The sequence below is a fragment of the Macaca mulatta genome, chromosome 18, assembly GCF_049350105.2.
Source record: "Macaca mulatta isolate MMU2019108-1 chromosome 18, T2T-MMU8v2.0, whole genome shotgun sequence".
Classification (NCBI taxonomy): Eukaryota; Metazoa; Chordata; class Mammalia; order Primates; family Cercopithecidae; genus Macaca; species Macaca mulatta.
This window is the reverse complement of record NC_133423.1, coordinates 76650433-76674241: the sequence shown is the minus strand read 5'-3', so window position 1 is coordinate 76674241 and position 23809 is coordinate 76650433. Positions and strand designations below refer to the sequence as shown.

Sequence of the window (23809 nt, the reverse complement as noted above, 5' to 3'; positions counted from 1 at the left end):
ACACAGAAATGTAAAACTTAGAGAACTGTTCACGAATAAGCCAGTTTGAGAAACTCTGGTATCCTCAGATTTGTATCATTTACAAATGAGTAAGCCTTGGATATCAGACAAATCCCTAATAAACATCTTGCATAGGAGAGTGTTAGTAGCCAAGGCTTTCTTTCAAATGGCTTTGACCTATTAAACAAATTTATTTTGAGGGACAGGATATTCCAGATGATGTTCTTAATGATTCCCAGAGCATTCTGGAAGCTGTGGACTATAGTGGAATGACATTTTCAGGTTGTACCCTCACTGTTGAAATCTGCAACCAGTGAGACAGTTGGAAAGGGGGAAAAAAACACGCTGGAAAACAGGAATTAAATTAGGAAACAAAGCTAATGTTTTTCCTTAAAGTAGCTATTGCTGTATGTTTATTAGTTTATAAAGTTAACCATCACACATTTGCCTAAAGAGAAGATAGCATTAACAAGTCAATACGCCCGACTTCTGAATGTGTCTTACTATCTATTATTTCTTCCTCAATTAATTTTTGTTGATAGCTTCTGGGGTGAAGCATAATAGCTGATTAGGATTACTTATAGCTTTACAGGGGATGCAGAGGCTTGCTGGCATTTATTTTGTCTTTTGGGGGCAAAGTGATTAAAATGTTAAGTGTCTTGGCATATAATTCAATAGTGGTCACGTGGTTGAGAGTTGAATTTAATATTACAGATTAACAACGTCCATTCTTTGTATTTTAGCATTCATATTTTACCATTCCATATTTATAATACATAAACTCCTTAAATAGAAAACATTCTCAATGGATTTTTTATTTTTACTTGAGAAGAATAGAATCATCGAGCATTTACATTTAATAAAGAATTGAGCACTAGAATAACCCTTACAATTTTATTAAAATTATTCTGTTTAAAAGTGCTGAGACTTATTTCTAAAATTTACTAGAAATGGAGAAAGTACAAATATCAATAAGGATATGTTTTAATACAATAAAACTTACATACTATGTACTGGTCCACCTTTAAGGCTATTCTTTATATAAGAATACAAAGAGAAAAAAGGCGAATATGGAATTCTGATGAATAGGAATGATTTTAAATGGTGTTAGCATGCCTAAACTTGCTCCCTCTCATGTATACATTTTTGTACATTTTGTGCTACATTTATACTTATCAATACTTTATTTCATTTTGCATCTGTGCCTTGCATGTAGACAGACCCCTGAAATGGTGTATACAAACTCAATAGGAAGAGAGCATCTGGAAGCCTTAATGAGCTGTAAACTTAAAGCTATTCTTAGAACCTAGAAACTCTTCAATGAATTTTTATTTCAGAAGAATAAGCTTGTTGCTTTTGAATTATGCATTCATCCCTGTATTTCTCTTATTTATGGTCCCCAGTAATGCTGTGGCTGAAGACTTCACATCCTGATTTCAAGAACTTGATATGCAATTCAGGTGCCCGACATTATTCTGAGCATAAAATAAGCCTCAACTAGTTATTGCCAGTGTTGTTAACATTTCACGAAGGCAGCAGATCAAGTTGAATAAATGAGGCCAAATGAGTGTGCATGTTTATTAGGGTGGCATTTGTAGGGTTTGCTCAAGCGTCAATATTCCTTCAATTTTCATGTTTGAGAGCAAAGTTCAGATGAGTTTAACCAGACTGATTCTCTATTATTTCTTTCTGGAGTCTCGTCCATAACGCTGACAACATGGCTGTGAATACAACTGCAAATTCTGTCTTTGTCTTGGCTAGCAGGTTGGAGTTATCATTGCTACCAGTAACTGGTAGCAGAATACCAGTTACTCATTCGCTCAAGGAGTCCGTACTCTGTTGACATTTGAGGTGGAATAGAGGTTCGGGGGGATCCAATCTCTTCAGCTTGGGATGAATTTACACACATATCTTACCTGAAGTAAGTTGCACCCTTTTCTCTGCACTGTGGCTGGAATTCTTGATAGCTGGTGGCCTTCAGTGATATAACTTACATACAGTAGAGTAATTTCAGGAAGTCCATAAATAAGATTAGCGTAGAGGAAGCCCAAGTTAAGGTAGTGGAGACCAGAATGGGCATCCTAAGAACCTAGGCTAGAGTCACGGAATCTTTCTGACTTTCCATGGATTATTTCAGTATTTGCATAACACTCCCTTTAGCACTGTGTGGACATAGTAAATTAAGAATCTGAAGAATTGAGCTCTCATGCCAAATTGGCACTAATTCTAGGACTGTGTAAAAGGCATTTACTGGACCCAAGAACTACTTTTCTACAACTTATTGAAACAGCACCATGAGGGGGGTTACATTGAGAAGAATAAAGAATTCTCTGGGGCGATAGGGGCTTTATTTTTGGTAGTGAGAGGGAAAAGGAGAGAAGTTAGTATTCTAAGAAGGCAAGCAAATTCAATTGTAATTGTATCTTCATCTTGCTTTCTACTTTATGTTCCTTCTCCTTTCTATGTGGAAGAGCTCATTATTTCCTGATGAGAGTTAAACAGTAGGGTTTTCATTATTGCTTTTACTAAGTAGTAAGCAGTGATACATCTTCTAGTTTTATAGAACCCTAATATTATTGAACCATACAGAATTTTAGAATCAGTCCCTAATTTTATACATGAGGAAGCTGAATCCCTGAAGAAAAGTGACAGCTTAGTTCATTATTCAATGTCCATTCATTCATTTAGCAAAAACGTTAAGTGCTTGGCTTGCAATGTGCCCAGTGAGGCACTGTGCGGAGACGGAGAGGACTAAGACAGGATCCTTCATGGGATTCACAAGAAAGAATGAAGAGATTGCTATTACCAAGATGCAGGCAAGTTGCTGAGGGAGCTATGCAGCTATGCACCACTCATGAATTTGATGTTTCTTTTTCTCCCTGTCTGTGCTAGGGGGAAAAAAATAATAGAGGAGAGCCTTGGTCAAATCCAGAGGATTCCAAAGTAATTGCTTCTGAGATTTCCTATCAAACTATACAGCAGTGTGATTTTTACTCCAAATTTTCAATTCATGGAATATTACCATAATTAGATGGGGTTTTGTTTGCTTGTTTGTTGTTGTTGTTTTTTGAGACGGAGTCTCCCTCTGTTGCCCAGGCGAGAGTGCAGTGGTGAGACCTCAGCTTACTGCAACCTCTACCTCTCAGGTTCAAGCAATTCTCTGCCTCAGCCTCCTGAGTAGCTGGGATTACAGGCACTCACCACCACGCCCAGCTAATTTTTGTATTTTTAGTAGAGACGGGGTTTCACCATCTTGGCCAGGCTGGTCTTGAACTCCTGACCTCGTGATCCACCTACCTCAGCCTCCCAAAGTGCTGGGATTACAGGCATGAGCCACCGCGCCTGGGCCTAGATAGGTATTTCTAATTAAAAAAATTACTTAGTTGTCTAACATTGTTCTCCTAAGAAAATTGCCATTCAGACACTATTGCTGATTTTCATCACCACAAAGATTAAGATTCATGAGTCATAAGAAGTTTGCTTTCAATTTAAAAAAATAGCAAAAATACTGCAATAAAATGAATGAAAATATGGAGCCATCTGTGTCTTGAATGATAATGCCAAATGAGTGTTTATTGTAAACAATACAATTTATTCAAGTCCACTTTCAATAGAGAGTGCTTTAGTGTACATGCAAAAAAGGAAAATGAATTCTTTCTTCATTCACATACCTTATATGCTACACACACACACACACACACACACACACAGAGTCATACAGGTGCATATGTGATATGTGCATATATATCTCTAATACTCATATGCAACACTTCCTGACAGGAAATGCAGTTAATTCCCAAACATCCACTATTGGAAATGTCACCTTTATCTGTCACCTGAAAGGCAGTTCAGGCCCTTGTTACCTCTGGTAACTGTTTTAATGCCATAGTCTCCTCTTATCACCAACCTGGTATTTGCCCATCTGTTCTAGTCTTTGCAGAGCCGTAAGATTAGTTTTCCTAAAACATTACTTAAGTCACACTTTCTTGCTCAAAATTTCCCGAAGTTGTACGCCTATAGAATATAGTCCCAGGCCGGGCGCGGTGGCTCAAGCCTGTAATCCCAGCACTTTGGGAGGCCGAGATGGGCGGATCACGAGGTCGGGAGATCGAGACCATCCTGGTTAACACGGTGAAACCCCGTCTCTACTAAAAAATACAAAAAACTAGCCGGGCGAGGTGGCGGGCGCCTGTAGTCCCAGCTACTCGGGAGGCTGAGGCAGGAGAATGGCGTGAACCCGGGAGGCGGAGCTTGCAGTGAGCCGAGATCCGGCCACTGCACTCCAGCCTGAGTGACAGCGCGAGACTCCGTCTCAAAAAAAAAAAAAAAAAAAAAAAAAAAAAAAAAAAAAAAAAAGAATATAGTCCCATAAACTCCATAGCAACATAGTAACTATAATTTTCCAACCTTCTCCCTCTTCAACATGAAAAAACCCTTCCACTCCAGCCAAGGAAATCAAATGCCATCCCCCTTTCCTACTAAAGTTTTCCTCTAGAAACCTGCACCAAGTCTCCCCACCTCTCCAGGCCTCACTGACAGATCAGGCCCACTAATCCCTCCCAGAGGCACGTGTTCTGTATCCTGTCTTTGGCACCCAGTAGCAAATCCAATATTTTTGTTAATCCATTTTTTTTCCCTCTTTTAATGAGTCCCTGAGCTCCTGGAGGGGCAACCGGATGATCTGGAGAAGGCTCTATTTAAAAAAAAATAATGTACAACATGAAAAGGATCTGATGTACAACATGAGGACTAGAGCTAAGAAGTGTCTTGTATTCAGTATTTTGCTAAATGAGTATATTATAGCTACACTTGCCACAAGTAGAGGGGTGTTGGGAGAAATGCATAACTATGTGAGATGATAGATATGCTAATTTGATCTACTATAATAACCATTTTACTATATATGTATCTTATGTTGTATGACTTATACATAAAATTTTAAAAATTAATATTTAATATTTTTATTTTTAATTTTTGTGGGTACATAGTATGTATATATATTTATGGGGGTACATTTGATGTTTTGCTACTGGCATGCAATGTGTAATAATCACATCATGGAAAACAGGAAATCCATCCTTCATTTATCCTTTGTGTTACAATTCAATTACACTTTATTTTAAAATGTGCAAATTATTTTGACTATAGTCACCCTGTTGTGCTATTAAATACTATGTCTTATTCACTCTATTCTTTTTGTGCCCATAAAAACATTTCTTAAATGTCTTAGTTACTCGGTCAGATCTTAAGATATTGTGAGACGACCAGGAGTTACTTATTTCACTTACAAATCAGGGAGCCCCCTCCGCTCCATTTCAGTGGAAAGCTTTATAGGTACTGGAGAGGACGGAGTAGCTGAGTTGCTGAAAGATGGGCGACTTCTCTTATCAACCATTAATTCAGATCTTCTCTATTAACATGACTTCAAAACACCACCAACTTGATTTTTATTTTCTTTCCAAAAAGAAAAAAAAAAAATACTGCAGTCCTTAGCCAATAAATAACTCACCTGAAGGTCAGGAACACCCCCTCCCTCCTTTCTCACAGGGGATGTCTGGGAGGGGAGAGGGGGCTGGAGAGGCCAGGCCATCATCTAAGTGGAAATCAAGGGCTAAAGCTATTGGCATTGGCAGCTGTCTCCAGGCGTCGTCCGCGGAGCCTGACCCTGCGCCAGGAAGGAGGAGGTTGTGCCCATGTAACTGTCCTGAAGTACTGCGGTGGCCCCCTCCCCCGCGGCTGGGAGGGCAGGCAGGACGAGGTTGGCTTTCCTTGCGCGGTCTCTGGGCGTGGGCCCCCGCCGCAGCTCCGCGGAGCCTCGGTGTCTCCTGCAACAGGGGGCGGGGGGAGCCGCGGCGAGCAGCCCTGGGCTGCGGCTTCCTCCCCACGCCCGAGTCTCCTGCGCACCGCCGCCGAGGACGCGCGCCCGAGCCTGGTCTCCACGCCGCGGCGCGCCTGGGCTATCCGCTGATCCCAGGTAACTTTTCCGCCTCCCGGAGTGGGGGACTGCGAGGGGGTCTCGGCTTTACGAGGTGCGGAGGAAGAGCCCGAGGCCTGGGGCGAGGCGCACGGGCTGTGGGGCTGACGCGTGGCTCCGGCGCCGCGCGGTCTCCCGAATCCCGAGCCCCGCGCCTGGGGTCCCCAACCGCCCTCCCGCTCGCCGGGACCCTCGGCGGGCCGAGCCTGTGCGCCGCGCCCCCCGCCCGCTCCACCCGCCGCGCTGCAGCAGTGGCTGGGCCGGCGCGCAGAGCCTGAGTCCCGGCCTCCGGCCTGGGGGCCTCCCTGGGATCCCTGGCCGATGGGGCAACTCGGTCCCCGCGTCCCTTCTCCGCCAATTTTCGCAAATCCCCCGCCCGGGGCGCCATGTTTTAAGTTGCCCCTCGGACTGGGGGCGAGCGCGGGCCGGCCCCTCCCCCGGGGAGGTGCGAGGGACAGGGGGCGACACTGCGGCGCCGCCCGGGCGGGTGGCGGCTGGCGGCTGGCGGGCCGCGGGAGGGGCCGTGCGCTCAGTGCGCGGCGGCTGCGGGCTCGTCCCGGGTGCAGGCGCGGGCGGGCGCGGCGCGGGGCCGGTAAGGTGCGCTCCGCACAAAGCATCCCCGCTGGGCAGCGGGGCCGGCCGCTTTTATATAACTTGCCTCGTTCCCCGAACTGGGGCAGCGGCCCCCGGCCGGTGGGGGAGGAGGAGGGAGCGTCCAAGCGGGGTTGCCCTGGGCCTGGGCACCTGCAGGGGCCCCTCGCCTCTGGCACCCGGGGGCGGGCCGGGGGCGCCTGGGTGGGCCTGTCGTGGCCCGGGGGCTCGGGGCGGCGCGACTCACCTGGCGCCCTCGGGGCTGCGATTCGCTTTGGGAGGTGTCTGCGAAGGCGGCTCTGCAGCGGTGGGGGTGGGGAGGCTGGGGCTTCGGACCGCTGGAGCTGGGGTGTCAGCCAGTTCCTGGCGGGTGTTTCCTGGTTGCTGCCGCAGGGGCTTGCTTTTTCGGGTTTCGCCTCTAATCTCGCCCGACTTCTTCCCCTTCTCCCCCACCCCCCCACGCCCGCGAAGTTCATGGCTTCTGCAATGCGGTGGGTGTGGTTACCTAGTAAATTGTAACTGTGGTGCCTTGCAATGAGAGTATTCTTCTCAATTTTCTTTCTATATTACGGATCTGAAGTTTCCTAGGGTTTTTCCTTTAGTTGCAGCCCAGGGTTAAAGTTGGTAGAGATTATTGCGGAACAGAACAAATAGAATGATAAAGGAAACATGTGGTATTAATTACTTGTGGAGGTTGGGCTGGGAGGTCCTGAGAGGGCCCGGCAGTCCTGCTAACGCAGTGCTTCCATTGCGTGTTTAAGTTGTTTCAGCTTTTTTACATTAGTCTTGCGGAATTGCTTTTGCAGATATCCTGCCTGTCCTTTTTGTTGGGGGGCGGGGGTTGCAATGGGAATTTTAAGCTCTCTGAGGTGGCCAGGTGTGCTGGAGTTTCTTTTGATAGCATTAACTTCTGTAGTACAGGAAGCGTCACACGAAGTGCTTAAAAACATTATTTTTGAAATTCACCCTGATTTTTAAAGTCTCAAGGAAACAAAAATGGTAAAATTCCACTTGATGTCTGTGAGCCATGGACGTAGTCCCAATTACAGCAAATTAAGCAGAAAAGCCCTATTAAGAAAAGAGAGCAGCACATCAAGCTCCAGTGAACTCTGGGGACTGAGAGGTGATTTCTGTCTTGGCTCAGAGAGAGTGTTTAAAAAATGCATGTTAATTTTGGTATCAAACTTTAAAAACTTTAGTTGGAGTAACAAAATTAATGTGAGAGGGAATAAATACTAAATTGGAGAAGCGTGACTTCAATTTGTTAATTTGCAAGGCATTGATAGCTGAATGCTTAATACTATCTCATTTGCATTATGGTTTTCTGGTAGTTTAGAAAAGTAAACTATTAGATGCACAACACTGCATCAAGTTTATTTAGTTAATACACTTTAGCCAAAATAAGTTTTTCAAAACAGATCATGTTTTGTGAATAATTCATCCATAACAAGAAGAGTAGCCACTTTAATTTGTAAACCCCTTTTAGGTGAAGGATTCGGGAGCTATAGGTCAAATGTCAGTGTCTCAGTGAGATATTTACATTTAATTTTTAAGACATTTGAATGTGATTTAGGTTAAAAGCAATTTTTCATCAATTCTTATACAGTGCTTGGACTTTGGCCAACTTTGTGTTGAAATAAAAAGATCAGGATATTTTTAAACTTGATCGGATGCAATTTTATTTATAATTGTTTTTTAAGAACTGGTTGGTCAGATGCATTAAGGGGCCACCTAGGTAGAAGAGATGCCACTATCCATGCACTGAGAGATGTGTTGCTGTTACTTGTGAATCTTTTCTGGACTTACATGGTATATTAGATTAAGTGTGGCAGGAACTTGCTGTAAAAAGTGTTTTCTGTAAAATACTGTAAAAGTATTTTCTTCCATGTTGTATGATGTGCATTCATCTTTTAAGTTAGTGCTTTCCCTAAAATTCACAAACTAGAATTCATGTCCTCTGCAGTAAAGTAGAACTCCAAGAGTAGACTGAGGAATAAATGTTTTCTTTCTGTGAGAATTTGACTATATATAATGAAGAGAGGGACTTTTTTTTTTTTTTTTTTTTTGAGATGGAGTCCCACTGTGTCGCCCAGGCTGGAGTGCAATGGTGCAGTCTCGGCTCACTGCAACCTCTGACTCCTGGTGGGTTCAAGCAATTCTCTTGCCTCGGCCTCCCGAGTAGCTGGGATTACAGGCGATCACCACCACGCCTGGCTAGTTTTTGTTTTTTTTTTTGTTTGTTTGTTTGTTTTTAATTAAGAGATACAGTGTTTCACTACGTTGGCCAGGCTGGTCTGGAACTCCTGACCTCAGGTTATGCGCCTGCTTCAGCCTCCCGAAGTGCTGGGATTACAGGCGTGAGCCACCGAGCCCGGCCGAGACAGGGTGCTTGAGTAATCTACCCTGGCCATCTTTAATTCCCATAGTCTCCTCTAAGTACCCCATCAGTTTTCTGTGGAATATAGACTCACCATTGAAACCCATGAATCAAATTTATCTTTAGCACCACTTCATTTAGAGAGATCCTTAATCGTGCGATCGCTGCGTCTATTTCTTTCAAAAGGCTAGCTGGCTGCTGATTTGTTGGGAATTCATCAGGCACTCAGGCGGGGGAGGGTTCTGCAGTTATTTGGTTTGCCTTGGCTGTGAGGAATTCTGTGCTCAGAAGCAAGGACTGGAGCAGTGAAGTCATTGTCCTGCCTGGTGTTGTGACATCACTATGGCTCAAAGGAAACAAGGGTGGGGCAGGCAAAACCAGACCATCTGAAGCATCTCGCTGGCTTTAAAACTTTGCCTGATCAATGACTGAGACTCTCCTTTCTCAAGTTGAACTGCATTGCGAGGTATTGTTTGGAGAATTAGAGGATATAAATGAATGTAAGACTACATGGGAAAATGTGTCTCCAAGAGGAAGGAAGGAGAGGTGTGTGTGTGTGTGTGTGTGTGTGTGTGTTTTGTGTGTGTGAAATAGTAGAAAGCATTGAATATTCCTTTTGTAGAGAAAAATACTGTAATTTTTTAGAAGGGCCATTTACAAAATTAAAGAACAAGAAAAATGAGTATATTTGTATTTATATATTGAGTCAACATATTTCTTACTGTTCTTTGTACTAAAAGAGCATTCTTTTTAAATTCTTGATTTAGGTTATTAGTAATTTTTAAAAAGTATGTGGTCTCTCTGAAGATGCAATTTACTTACTGGGTAGGCAATGTTCTCATTTATTTTTAAATGATGTGATTGCTGTTGGCAATTGGAAAAAATGGAAAAAGGTATTTCATAGGTGTAGAAGATATCTGCGGTGATTTGGAGTAATTGATTTCCATTTCCATTTTTGTTTTATGTACTAATTATTTTATAATTTAGCATTTTAATCCTAATTTAGAATTCTAGTACAGAGATGATCAGAGACATGTTTCACCCAAATTAGTGTTGAATAAATGATAAGACTGAAATTCAGAAACAATAAAGTACATTTCATGTTTTCCTTTCTGAATTTATAGTAATATCAGCATAAAAAATGAAGAACCACAGAATGGCTGCAGATGATCCTTGTCTTTTCCATACCTCCTTGCTAAGATGACTGACAGTTTTCATGTGAGTGTATTATGTATGTAGGAGCTCTGGGCAGTTCTTTCTTAACTGTATAGCAGTTCCAGAGCAGAGTTTCAAAGCATAAAGAAGAAACAAATTGGGAAGAATGGCACAAGTAGAGAAGTTGAAATTAGATGCCAGAACTGCAGATTACTTGGTTGAAATGTCTTTGGTATTGCATTTTTAGTCCTTGCGATGATTGGTTAATTTGCATACTTTGGAATTGTAAGCTTCTATTAGCACCAAACCCCTAATTCTTTTGTAATTTGCAGTACAGAGAAAAAGCTGACAACTTAATTTTTAGATTGCTGACGTTTTGATACGTTGTTCTTATAACGCTGCCTTACAAACTAAAAACAGAGAGAGAGAGAGAGAGAGAGAGAGAGAGAGAGAGAGAGAACGCAGAAAGGTCTATATTAGACCTAGAAAACAAATGCAATATTTAACCTGCCTTGAGTATATATTTTTCTCTCCAGTTATATTGGGTGGGTGCTGGATGAGGATAGGGAGTTATTTCTTTTGAGGTTTCTTTCCCAAACCGAATAGAGGTCTAGACATTTAAAGCATTCAGTAAGTACTTACAGAATTGTCTAAAAAGTGGGGCCATTTGTAACTTATGCTTTACTACCAAAAAAAAAAAAAAATCTTGGAGAAGGTTTAAAAAGCATTGCTGCTTTATTTAAAACTGAGAATTACCGGACTCATGTATGTAGTCATTATTTTTAATGGCATGGTCCTCTTCATAACAAGATTGTTACCTCTGTCAATAGCTCAAATTGGGTAGGTCCTAGAGGTTTTGCCATATCAGGGAAGAGAATTCTGCAGGTACCAAGAGAAAAGAAGAATGGTTTCTTTGAGGGAAGAACTGCAGGGAGTCGGCTTCCTTTCCTGCCAGCTCTAATTGGTGTCATGGAGGACATCAGTGTGGAGGGTGTCCTCTGAAGAGGGGAGGGATCAAATGGGAGGGTGACAAAAGCTGAAAAGGATTAGTGCTGGGAGATGATACTGATCTCCTAGCATTGAACTAAAGAGAGGAAAACTATTTTCTGTTTTAGCTCTCTCTTCTTCGGTCATTTTCGTACATGCCTGTGTTTACATCCTCAAATAGCGAGTTTCTTTGTATTTGATTCAAGCCCCAAATTTCATCATTTCTAAAAGAAAGTTATTTTTTCACATTTAACATCTCTGAAATTGGGATATGTCTTACATGGCTCTCAGCCATGTGACAGAGAAAAAGCTGGCAACTTAATTCATTGATTGTGAATATGCATCAAAAATTGGACACTGGGTGTTAGTCTATTGGAGAAAATCCTGGAGACAGTAATGGAGCACTCTTAAGTGATGCATTTCTAGTGCTTGTGGTGACTCAAGATGATATTGTGTGGAAAAGCATAGATAGCAGTAACTCTTAGTTGATGTACAATTTGGAAGAGTTGAATTCTGAATATGTAAGAATTTTTGGGAACACCTTGGCCTATCTATTTTGTTTATATTTTCTTTATGCGTTGAATAACTAAATCAATTTGAGTTCTTTAGATAAGAAGAAAATGAAAATTCCAGTTTCTAAAAATGTATGAGTCATAGCTTAATTGGCAGAGTGCTATATAATATAATGTTATCTCATAATCAGTGTCATGAATCTTATGAAATATGCTTTATTGTTTGGCTGTGCAATTTTTTTGAAATGTATTTTATAATATGTAGTGCTTATTTTACACTATCCATGTATCAGTGATTGTTTTTCTATGTATTATTGATTGTTTCCTATAAAAGGATATGTGCATCCTTTTATAGGAAAAAATCTATTGAAAATTCTTCATTTCCCATTTTGACTTTCCATTTTGGCCTTGGGAAGATGACTGGATTTTGATAGAGAATCTCAATTAGTCATTGAGCAGACATTCCAGACAGGACATTCCAGAAGTCAAGAGACCTACCTTTAGCTGGAATATAGCCTGTTCGCTGGGGAGTAACGGGAGATGCGCCTAAGGAGGGAGTGTGAGGTCTGATTGTGGAAGATTTTTGGATATGAGAGTAAGGGATATTTTGGACTTTGCTAGGTAGTGGGGAGTCATTGAAAGTGGTTGAGTAGGGAAGAAGAATATTTTTTTCTCGTGATAAGTGTAGGATGAGTTGGAAGAATAGGAATCTGGAGACAGATGGTCTTTAGTTAATGGAGTTGTCCAAAATTTTGCAGAAATTGAATATAATGTTTTTTTCTCTCAATGATTGATATTTTGGCAATTCATTCCATGTTTTTGTGGGAGTATTTAACTGAGGATTAAATACTACTTTTGGATTGTTTAAGGTGGAAAATGAGATATACGAAATATGGAAAGATTTTTCTTCTTATTTATCCTTTCAATGAATATATCTCAGTTATTTGAAATATTAAAAATTATACATTCTCACTTTAAAATATATTCTAACAATACTGAAAAACCAAAGAAAGAAATCTCATTATCTACCTTTCTGAATGTATTACGTATCAGAGTGGAATAGGACAGACCTGGGTTAGGCTCTCGGCCTTGCTATTTAATAACTGTGCGGCATGGTTCTTTTAACTTCCTAGAGCCTGTTTGTTCATTTATAAAATGGGCATAATGCTTATGTCTCATGGATATAACGATTAAATGATGTAATACATGCAAACACTGAACACGGTGTCTGGTATATCACAAGTGCTTTGTAAGTAGCAGTAGCATCATTTTGCACATATACAGACTTACACATAGGTTACATAATATTTTACATGAGTAGACTTCTATCTTTAATACTTCTATGTAACTGTTTTTTGTTTGTTTGTTTATTTGTTTGAGAACAGAGTTTCACTCTGTTGCCCAGGCTGGAGTGCAGTAGCGCAATATCAGCTCACTGCCACCTCCACCTCCTGGGTTCTAATGAGCCTCCCAGATTCAAGCGATTTTCCTGCTTCAGCCTGCCAAGCAGCTGGGATTATAGGCGCCCACCACCCCGCCTGGCTATTTCTTTTTTTAATTGTTAGTAGAAATGGGGTTTCACCGGGTTGGCCAGGCTGGTTTCGAACTCCTGACCTCAAGTGATCTGTCCGCCTCAGCCTCCCAAAGTGCTGGGATTACAGGTGTGAGCCACTGTGCCCCGCCACACTTTTTTTTTCTTCTTCTTTTTTTTTTTTAATGTAACAGTATGTCTGGCGGAAGCTTTTTCATGCATGCAAATCTATATCCACATCATTATTTTTAATGGTAAATAAATATTTTCTTTTGGTCTTGTGCAATACTGGTAAAGGATCATTACCTTAATAATGGTGATGATGTGAAGCTTTGTCGTCCAGCCCCCCTACCTCCTGCCACTTGCTGCCTACGCTTCATGACTCTCTTCTGATATACATATAAAGAGGCTTGCGGTAAAACAGGATATTTAAAAAAATTAAAATCTCTGATGATTACGTATATCTCAATGTTGTATGTGAATATTTAGTTCTAACAAACTAAAGCAAACTTTCACCATATATTTCCTGATTTTTTAAAATTCAGATTTTAATGTCATCTCTTCATGGAGGGCCGAGCTCACCCAGCTAAGCCTAACCTGAGTTGCTAGGTACTCACCATTCTCCCATGTGCCTCTCGGCATGCCTCGAGGGACAGCAGATGCAGCAGCCTGGACCTGAACTAGGCTCTCCAGAGTCAAACCATCCAGGGTCTGGCATAGTTTAGTAGGTATAGGGGGTCATTGGGCTTCCAGAGATGGAAAATATTAAGCTCCCTTTGGTCTCTCTCTGAGTTCCCAACCCTTCCTTCGTCCTCAGCAATAGAGTGGTAACAAATGTCATATTCCATTCACTTCTCCAGGGATGTGGGCTGCTCTGTTATGTTATTCACAATCCCATTATTTTGACGAATCTTCGATTTGCCTGGAATCCAGTCTTCATTCACCCATTTGAGGAGAATAGCTTTATGATCCCGAAGGTGGTGCTAGCTGGAACGGTGCACCCAGGCTTCTGTGAGATGATGCCATCAGGGCATCTAGAGGTCTCGGGCTGTCCCTGACAGTTGCATCCTTCTACATGATTTGTATCTAGAGTTACTAACGTCCCAGAGATGCAGGGAGTTTTTGGTAATTTCATTACAGAGAATTACTCTTAATGAATTTTGGTGTGTTTTATACCATTTTGTGTGGTTCAGTGACAACTTTTATTAACTTTAGAAGGAATATGCTTACTGGCTAAGTATAAGACTTGGAAAATAGAGGTTAATTTGTCTGCTCAAGACATCTGGAAAGCTTTTCCTTTGAATTCTTGAAATGAGAGCAGTAATTCATTGGGGGAAGTTATATTGTAGAACAGGGGCCCCCAACCATTTTGGCACCAAGGACCTCCATTTTGCTCGCCTCCTGCTGTGTGACCCTGTCCTTGGTGCAGAGGCTGGGGTTTCATGGAAGACAATTTTTCCATGGACGGGGATTGTGAGGGATGGTTTCAGGAAGAAACTGTTCCACTTCAGCTCGTCAGGCATTCGATTCTCATAAGGAATGCGCAACCTAGATCGCTCGCATGTGCAGTTCACAATGGGGTTCGCACTCTGATGAGAATCAAATGCCACTTCTGATCTGACAGGAGGCAAAGATCAGGTGGTAGTGCTCACTCGCCCACCACTCACCTCCAGTTGTGCGGCTCTGTCCTTGGCCCAGCAGTGGGGGATCCTTGTTGCAGAATAAAGAAAATACGAGGAGTTACGGAAGATACAGATGGAAACGTCTGCTAACCTTGAGCTAGGTAACTGTCGGTGGGGTACTCTATTTCTCTAGGCAAGGTTCCCCAGAGTGAACAGATGAGGATGCTGCCTACCTCAAGGTTGAAATGAGATCTGTGTTTGAAGACATCTAGAACCAGTCTAATGAGAATGTACACATAGTACATGTTTTCTCATTTCAGTAGTATATGCTGTTGTCCTCTTTGCTTGTTTTTAGGGACATGTGTTAGGAATTGTAAGATCCTGAAGATGAGTATAGAATTTTGTGACGTTCCACTACAAAACCCGTAATCCAAAAGATGGCCCTCAATGAGAATGCAGGATTTTTTGAGTGTGAAATTCCAGATAACAGTAGAGGTTTGCAAAGAATGAGACACAGTGGTTTTCAAATTTTCACATACAACAGAATTACCTGATGAGTTTGTTAAAAAGGAATTTTTGGGGACCAATCCACGGATTATCATCTAATAGATCTGGAGTTGGATCCAGACCTCTTTATGTCCTGACAAGGACTTTGGTGAAATCTGATCCAAGTGGTCCCTGGACCACATTTTGAGACACACTGTTTTAAGGACTTTTGTCTTAATAACTCTCCAGCTTCTTCATTATTGTCAAATAAGCGTTTAACCTGGAGAGCAGTTACAATATAAATAAACAGTACTAGTGTTGGAGAGAACATTTAGCATAGAGCAAAGAAACCTGGCCTTGGACTCAGAATGCTTGGGCTTCTTTATGGCTGGTCCATCACTTGTAACTTCTGTGGCCCTAGGAAATTACATAACATTTAAAAGGTTAAGGAAGTAGGATAAAAGGTTAGTTTTCTTATCTGTTAAATAGGGATAATGATAATTATGTAGCAGAATGGTCAGAATGGTTGAGTAAGAATCTTAAGTGAAAGTACGTACATAGCTCTTAATATGTCTTCAGTTGGGGTTAATTTTCTTGCTTTGTGATTGGTAATAGATTAAAATGGCCTTGAAGAAGAGATGCTTCTGTGAGTAAATGTGATCCTGCTGGTCAAAATCATACTGAGCTATGTGGGTCCTACAGATACCTTTTTTTTTTGAGACGGAGTCTCGCTCTGTCGCCCAGGCTGGAGTGCAGTGGCTGGATCTCAGCTCACTGCAAGCTCCGCCTGCCGGGTTCACGCCATTCTCCTGCCTCAGCTTCCTGAGTAGCTGGGACTACAGGCGCCCGCCACCTCGCCCGGCTCGTTTTCTGTATTTTTAGTAGAGACGGGGTTTCACCGTGTTAGCCAGGATGGCCTTGATCTCCTGACCTCATGATCCGCCCATCTCGGCCTCCCAAAGTGCTGGGATTACAGCAGATACTTTTAAGATATTATGAAGTTCTTCACTTATATATGTGAAACTTAAGATGATTAAAAGCTTTCTTTACAAATGTTGCTGTGTTTAGTGACATTCATATCAGTGGTAAATGGTCAGACTACATTATAATTTATTAGCATTTTTTTCCTAAGCTCATATCCGAGAAGGACACACACATTCACATAATCCACGTACGGGGACAACAAAACCAAAGTCTCACTGTATATCACATTTAAATTGCATCAGTTTCTTAGACTCCGAAGATAAATTCAAGAAGAAACTTCAGTCTTTGGAGCTGTAGTTGCCATTCACCCTCAGGGTCTTCAGCTTTTCTGACAGCATGGCCATGTCTTGGTGCAAAGAGGCAGCAAGCCCGATAAATTATGTAACCATTTTCAGACATTGGCCTTTTTCCCCCTCCTTGAACCTTCTCCAGTTGTCATCAAAATTGCGATTTTGGAGTTACATCTAAGAGGGTTTTCACATTAAGACAAGACACGTGAAAAGATCTTTGACAAAGGGTAGAATATACGTATATGAATAAATTAAATTTCATTTCTTTTTTTGCCCACTCAGTGTCCAGTAAAATGTTCCTCTCAAACATTTACTGGTTTTATTTTAAATACCTCTTATTTCTCCATACTCGTATTTAAGAGTTGGATTCCAACTTGATATCATTGCCTGAGGCTTCTCCTGGCTAGAATTGTAAAGCATCTTATTCGATCATCTTAGAGTGTGTAAGGGCCTTTGTGCTGCTCAGATCAAGGACAATCCCCCAGGCGCCTTATCTCAGTGAATGGTTTATTGACCCCCAAGATGAATCCAGGTCTTCGCTACTCAGAGCAGCTTCTGAATGATCTCTTCTCCAAATATCCTAGTTCAAGCATCTCCTAGAATAAAGAAACCAAGCAAAATTAAACCAACCCATCTTTTGACCCAGTTTCCTCCTTAAGCTTATTGTCAACTTCCCAGCTGCTTGGTTGTCAGACACATGTCTTTGAAATTAAGATTTGTCCAGGCAGGATACTCATTTGGCACCAATGATAGTTTAAAGACTCATCAAAGTACTGAGATACACACTGAAAGTGAAAAGACCGGACTGATGGCTGTGCCAAAATGTGACTCTTTGAGCCTTTGTCAAATTTTGTTCCTTTCTCTGTTCTTCTATCTGTTTGTTTATTCCACAAATACTTATGGAATGCTTGTTATGAACCTGGCACCGTACTCAGTGCTGGGGTTACAGTGATGAACAAATCAGATTGTACTCTCCTGGAAACTGTATTTTAAACAAGGGGATGAGTAGTAAACAAATAAGATTTCAAATACCAGTGAACACTGAGCAAAATCAAAGCCCAGAGACTGCATGTGGAGCGTTCCTGTAGATACTATCCTTTAGGGGATGTTTAACATTTTACCAAGTCTTTCTTTTTGTTTGCACCCCTTCTCTGCAAGTGTGGTGTCAATTCTAGATTATAGGTGGAACCAGGCAGGGACCATGTCTAATCTTTGTGTCTTTGAGCCTGATACAGTGCCTCATACACAGCAGGCCTTGTTAACTGCTAAACAGATAGCTCTTACTCTTACCACTCTTTTTTCTCGTACCTTGCCTTTCCTTGTAACAGTGTTTGGACTTAAAATATACATTCTCTTCTTTCTTGTGTAAGCTCAGTATTTTTTTTTTTTTTTTGAGACATGGTCCTGTTCTGTCGTACAGGCTGGAGTGTAGTAGTGGCACGATCTTGGCTCATTGCAACCTCTACCTCCCAGGTTCAGGTGATTCTCGTGCCTCAGCCTCCCGAGTAGCTGGGATTATAGGCATGCGCCACCACACATGGCTACTTTTTGTATTTTTAGTCTAGACGGAGTTTTACCATGTTGGCCAGGCTGGTCTTGAACTCCTGGCCTCAAGTGATCTGCCCACCTCATCCTCCCCAAATGCTGGGATCCCAGGCATGAACCACTGTGCCCGACCTGTAGTCTTTTTTCTTAAAGAAGATTTCCCAATTGCAAGAGCTTTGTCACTTAAAAAACCTGGATCTATCTCTGATCCTAACCCATATTAAACTGCCCCTTTTCTGAATTTTGACTGCAATTCTGGCTAACCAAAATCCAGAATTTGGCTGTAACAACTCCTCTTCTTTTGAAGTATCTCATGGCCACACATGAGAAACACATCCAAAGGCTTGAATTTGTGACTTGACTAAAACACATCACTGAACCTCTCAGAAACATACGCTCATCTACAAATGTGCAGAACAGCCGTTTCTTGTTTTTTCAGAACTATTACGAAGATCAAATGGTGTAATTGATGTGAAAGCACTTTTCAAACTGTAAGATGCATAAAAAAATAATGGATAGTGTTGTCAGGGAGTAGAGCTGGAAAGCATTCAGGGGAAGGAACGTCTGATTTCCTTAATGCTTTGCTCTGCAGCCTGTGCCTCCGTCCATCTGCCTAACAGTGGAGTATATCCTGAGTACTTACACGTTTACAGCCCTACCCAGGCACCCAGCAAAGTGATTGTCACTGCCCACTCTCACGGGGCTTCCTGTCACCCTGAGCACAGATATAATTAATTGCTGCCTCCCAAGTGCTGTGATGGGGGAATTGGGGCATGAAAGGCGCACAAAGGAAGCTCACCTACCAGCTGTGGGGGTGTGGCTCTGGAAGGAGAGGGAGTGGTGTCCAACCTGAGACCTGAAGATGACCAGGAGCCATGCGGTGGAGAAGTGGGGAGAGCTGGATGGAGTCTGGACTTGGCTGGACAGGAGAGTGTCAGAGGTGACTGACCAGTATGTACAGAGGCCAGGAGGAAAGAGGGAGACATTCGTGTGGCTGACGAGTAAGATGGGCTCCAAGGGCAGTGGGGGAGATGAGCCTTAGGGGCAGCTGGGGTCAGAGTTCAGGGCCCTGTGAACCTTGTCATCCTGAGGGTGAGGCAGAGCCATTGAGGGGTGTTACCTTGTTGGAAGACATGGTCAGATGTACCTTTAATATGGCTTTTGTAGTAATCTAGGGAGTTTACTTTTTTGAAGGACAATATATCATTATGGTAAAAATGAGTGTTTTTTGAAGGAATGCATGAATGACTCAGTGACCTCCTTAACAGTTTCTGGCACCACAGCAGTCTAGCTTTATGCTTATAGGACACATGTTTAAACTTAGAAACTTCACTTTTTTTTCCATAAAAGTCACAGTTAATATCACAATATATCAATCCATACAGCAACCCCAAATATAAGTACTTTGTACATACGTACCTGATAAATGGTACTAATGTTGATATCCAGGGAAGAATTGAGGATAATCTGAACTAAGGAAGTGGTAGAAGAGATGGAGAAAAATGAATATTTTGAAAAATGTTTAGGAGGTAGAATTTTGAGACTTAGTGACATGTTGGGTATGGTGGGATGTGAGGGAGAGGAGAATGGCCCCACTTGCTGTTCCTTGAGAGAGAGAGACATATATATCTTGCTGTTCCCTGAGACACACACACACACACACACACACACACACACACACACACATATATTTGAGTTGATGGCAGGGTTAGTGATGGCGTGTGCAGGTCAGGAGTTTGTCTCGAAGTTCCTGTGGGACATTTCAGAACCCATGTCTAGTAGCCTTCATGCATCAGCCGGCAAGCCAGAGAGGTCCAGCTCAAAGATCAAGACTCAGAATCCTCCAGGTAGGAAGGTAATTAAAGCCATACAAGCTGAGGTCACTAGAGAGAGGGCAGAGTAAAGAGAATGTGCAAGGGAAAAAAGTAGAAGAGGAAAAGGTCTAGAAGCTGGGGAAATGTGATTTAGAAAGAAGAAGTGTTCACTGGGGTTCTTGAACATTTAAATGACATGAGAGCTGCAATGCTCCCTTTGCACTTAGCCACACTGATGTTGGTGAGTTCGCCATGAGGAGCTTAGAGGAGCAATACCAGTTTTCCAAGTTTGTGCACCAATTCTTTCGCCTTTGCTTGCCTTTCATCTTCAACCTCCTGCATTCTGAGGGTAGAAGCCAGGCTGCAGTGGGCTAGGGCTGAGAGGAGGGCAGTGCACACAGCAGGGGTACCTGGTGCTCAGGAAGAAACCAAAGCACAGATGTCTTTGCCACTGTAGCTGAGGTAAGAGATATATATATATATTTGATGTAATTTTTATCCACCGTGTTTTATTTTTTAAAGAAGTATATTGAGAGGCAAAGGTGACATTGTTGGAAATATTTACCTCCTATGTAGCTAAGGGGCTGTATTTAAAATTGTGACAGGCAGCTCAGCTTAAAGCACTAAACATAGATTTCCAGTATTTTCTTTTATGCAGCCCTTTTCTGTAGACCATAAAAGGCTCTAATGTGTAGTTTCAGAGCAGTGCCAGGGCAGTGATGACAGCTGTTTCATTCTGTTAATATGCTCTCTTTCTTCCCATGATCATGGAAATGATTCCACCAATGGTAGAGTATTCTTGGTCACAGCTGAGCAGAAATATTGTGGCTGTCTTGACCATTACCTGAAGGTTAGCAGTAAGCTTCAGTTCAACCCAAGGATGGTTAATTAAGAAACTAGAGGATGGGCCGGGTGTGGTGGCTCATGCCTGTAATCTCAGCACTTTGGGAAGCCAAGGCGGGTGGATCACTTGAGGCCATCAAGTTCCAGACCAGCCTGGCCAACATGGTGAAACCTCGTCTCTACTAAAAATACAAAAATTAGCCAGACATGATGGTGGGTACCGGTAATCCCAGCTACTTGGGAGGCTGAGGTGTGAGAATCACCTGAACCTGGGAGGCTGAGGCTGCAGTGGGCCGAGATCACACCACTCTACTGCAGCCTGGGTGACAGAGTGAGACTGTCTCAAAACCAAAAACAAAGAAAAAAGGCTAGCGGATGCAGGAATGGGGTTGAAAATTATTTTACAAAAATATTGTGAAATATTTCTGATACACACAAGGGTTGATTGAAAAGATGATGACCTATATGCACAGCCTGCACAAAATGTGACCCCAGCTGGACTCAGGTGCTGAAGATCTGTAATCCCAACACTTTGGGAGACCAAGGCAGGAGGATCACTTGAGCTCAGGAGTTTGAAACTAGCTTGAGCAAAATAGTGAGACCCCATCTGTACAAAAATTTTTTTAAAAAATTAACCAGACATGGTGGTGTGTGTCTGTGGTTCCAGCTACTACTTGGAAGGCTGAGGTGGGAGGATCGCTTGAGCCTGGGAAGTCAAGGCTGCAGTGAGCTATGATTGCACCACTGCACTCTAAGCTTGGGTGACAGAGCAAGATCCTGTCTCAAATATAAAATAAAATAAAGCAACCCCAAATTGCCAAATCTCCTGCATTCTCTGAATGTGCACCTCTCTCCCTCTTAGAAGTGGCCACTCTTCTGGCTTTGTGTTTCTCATAACCATGCGTGTCTTTCTTTCTTCCCACATCACTATTTCTAGCATTACTCGATTATTTGTGGTATTGTTTTTACTGTTTATATTTTTAAAATAGTATATTGTGCATCTCCTTCTGTAGCTTGTTGTTTGTCGTTGTCTAACAGTGAGATTGAGATCCATGCATGTTGATATCTGTAGAATTCTGTGGTGTGTTTCTTGTTGAAGACTGGACGCTTTTGCAAGGTTTGTGGCTTCCTCACTGAGCCTTGAACTGGGTCATGCTTCTCCCTTCTCCCTCATAGGCATTGGACTTGCCGAGCTCTCACCTGGAACATTCTTCCTCTGCATATTCATATCTGGCTCCCATGCCTTTCTTCATCCTTTGCTGCTTAGTGTAGTCTTGCACGTACCTCCTCCCAGCCCCAACAACATCCTACACAACCTGCTCCTCTTCCCGGGTTACTTTTCTTCATATCCCTACACATTTTATGTTTTCATGTTTCTCCCTCAACCAGAATATCAGCTTCTTGGCAACAGGATTTTTATCCGTTTTGTTCACTGTCGTAGGCCCAACTTTTAGGACACTGCTCGGCACTTCGTAAGTGCTCAGTAAATCCTCAAATGAAAGAGTCATTTAAAATGTAATGTGAAAAAATCCCACGAATTTATGAGGGAAAATTCCAGCTCAGTCTTTAACATTTTATTTAGCAGGTATGGTTTTGTTAAGAGTGGTTTAACTTTAAATTGTAAATATAACGTCAAAATGTGAGACTCCCTGGCGAGAAGAGCTGGCCTCTACTGCCTGCAGGAGCTTCTTGGGATACGAGAATCAGTGTGTGCTGGACCGAGACCTTACCCCACTGAGCAGTGAGAATCATGCTGCTTAGGGTGACGGTTGTGTGTTGGTCATTTTCAATTAACCTGGGCTTGGGATTCTTTATGCTTTTCGGGATAATTTCTCCCCCTTAAGAATTAACACTTCCACGTTGTTAATACTTTCCCTGATATACCATCTGGCCTGCCCCTTTGTTCCCTTCCAGTTTTAGCACAGTCTAAGGTAAACAGTGTTTTTGTTTGTTTGTTTGTTTTTAACCAATGAATATTCTGCTGTTTTGTAATTTGGAAAATAATTCGTACTCCTCTCGTTTTCACTGTCTCTGTTCAGTGCTGGGAAAATCAAAGTGTGGTTGGTTTTTAATTCTGAGCTCTTCAGTTAAGTACCAAGTAGATAGGCAAGAGTTTGATTAGGTGTGCATTCTAATTAAAGAAACACGAATGGTAATTTTTCATTTGGACTACTGTAGGAAATTATTCTGAAGTATAAAGATAGATATTGGTGGTTTCCTATTGGCAACATCATTTATAACTTGGTTTTGAAGAATTTCTCATTCATAAGAAAGTTTCTGTTGCTGGCTTATTTCTATTTTTTTGATTGAAAATTGAATTTTTCTCCAGTCAGAGAATGTGTATGCATTTTACGAGGGCAGAGATCTGGGGAGAATCTGTCTACATTTTAGGAGGGCAGAGATTTTTCTGTAGCTCCAGGTACTCAATAAGTGTTGGTGAAATTGAATGGTCTCTCTTCATTGTTAAATTTATATTCAGTTATAGTCCTTTCTTCCTGATGCCAGTGGAAAGTTGTTCTTGGAGGAGGCACTCGGATCAGTGCAATGATTTGAATGTGTCTCGTTGATAAAGGGAAGTTGATTGAGTGGTAAAGAATATGTCAACTTTGATATTTTCTAATAAGTGAAGGTGTGGGGACACCTGGACCCTCCATAATCATTTATTGTGAACTACATCAATGATGATCCACATGAATTAAGTTTGACCAAGAAATACAGGTGCTTTGCCTCTTTGGCTCCATCTGTATTTGATTTCACTGATTTTAGTATGTCTGAATAATTTTTACTCAATTGGATGTTATTACTCTTTAGCATGGACAGTCAGGATTATGTCTCAGGCCTGGATCAGCAAATTAGATGTTTTGAAGCTCTTTTTAAAGAGTCTCTAATGACATAGATAATTGTTTTTATGATTTTCTGTAAAATGGAATTGCCTGATAGAGCCATCTCGTTTCTTGGTGGCCTTTTATCTGATACTGCAAAGAGACTGAGGTGGCAGATTTCTCAGTAGAAATACCAGCATCATTACCATCCTCATAAGCACTAAATTTGCATTGGTGGTTTCTCCAGTAGAAGACATCTTCTCAGATGGAAGTACA

General features: G+C 41.9%; 1 protein-coding gene across 50 annotated transcripts in view; it reads left to right on the top strand.

The window, feature by feature from the left end:
• The window catches only part of EPB41L3 (erythrocyte membrane protein band 4.1 like 3), a 246116-nt gene that overhangs the window by 77913 nt on the left and 144394 nt on the right, over positions 1 to 23809 (top strand). For 12 of the 50 annotated variants that reach the window (XM_077975572.1, XM_077975567.1, XM_077975563.1 and 9 more), the window contains exon 1: positions 5801 to 5974. The exons of 10 other annotated variants lie outside the window; for them this stretch is intronic. The gene's annotated coding sequence lies outside the window, so the exon portion shown is untranslated. Of the gene's footprint in view, positions 1 to 5800; positions 5975 to 6505; positions 6572 to 9222; positions 9409 to 10075; positions 10161 to 23809 lie in introns of those variants that run through there. 28 more of the 50 variants (XM_077975596.1, XM_077975586.1, XM_077975562.1 and 25 more) reach the window with 4 other exon arrangements.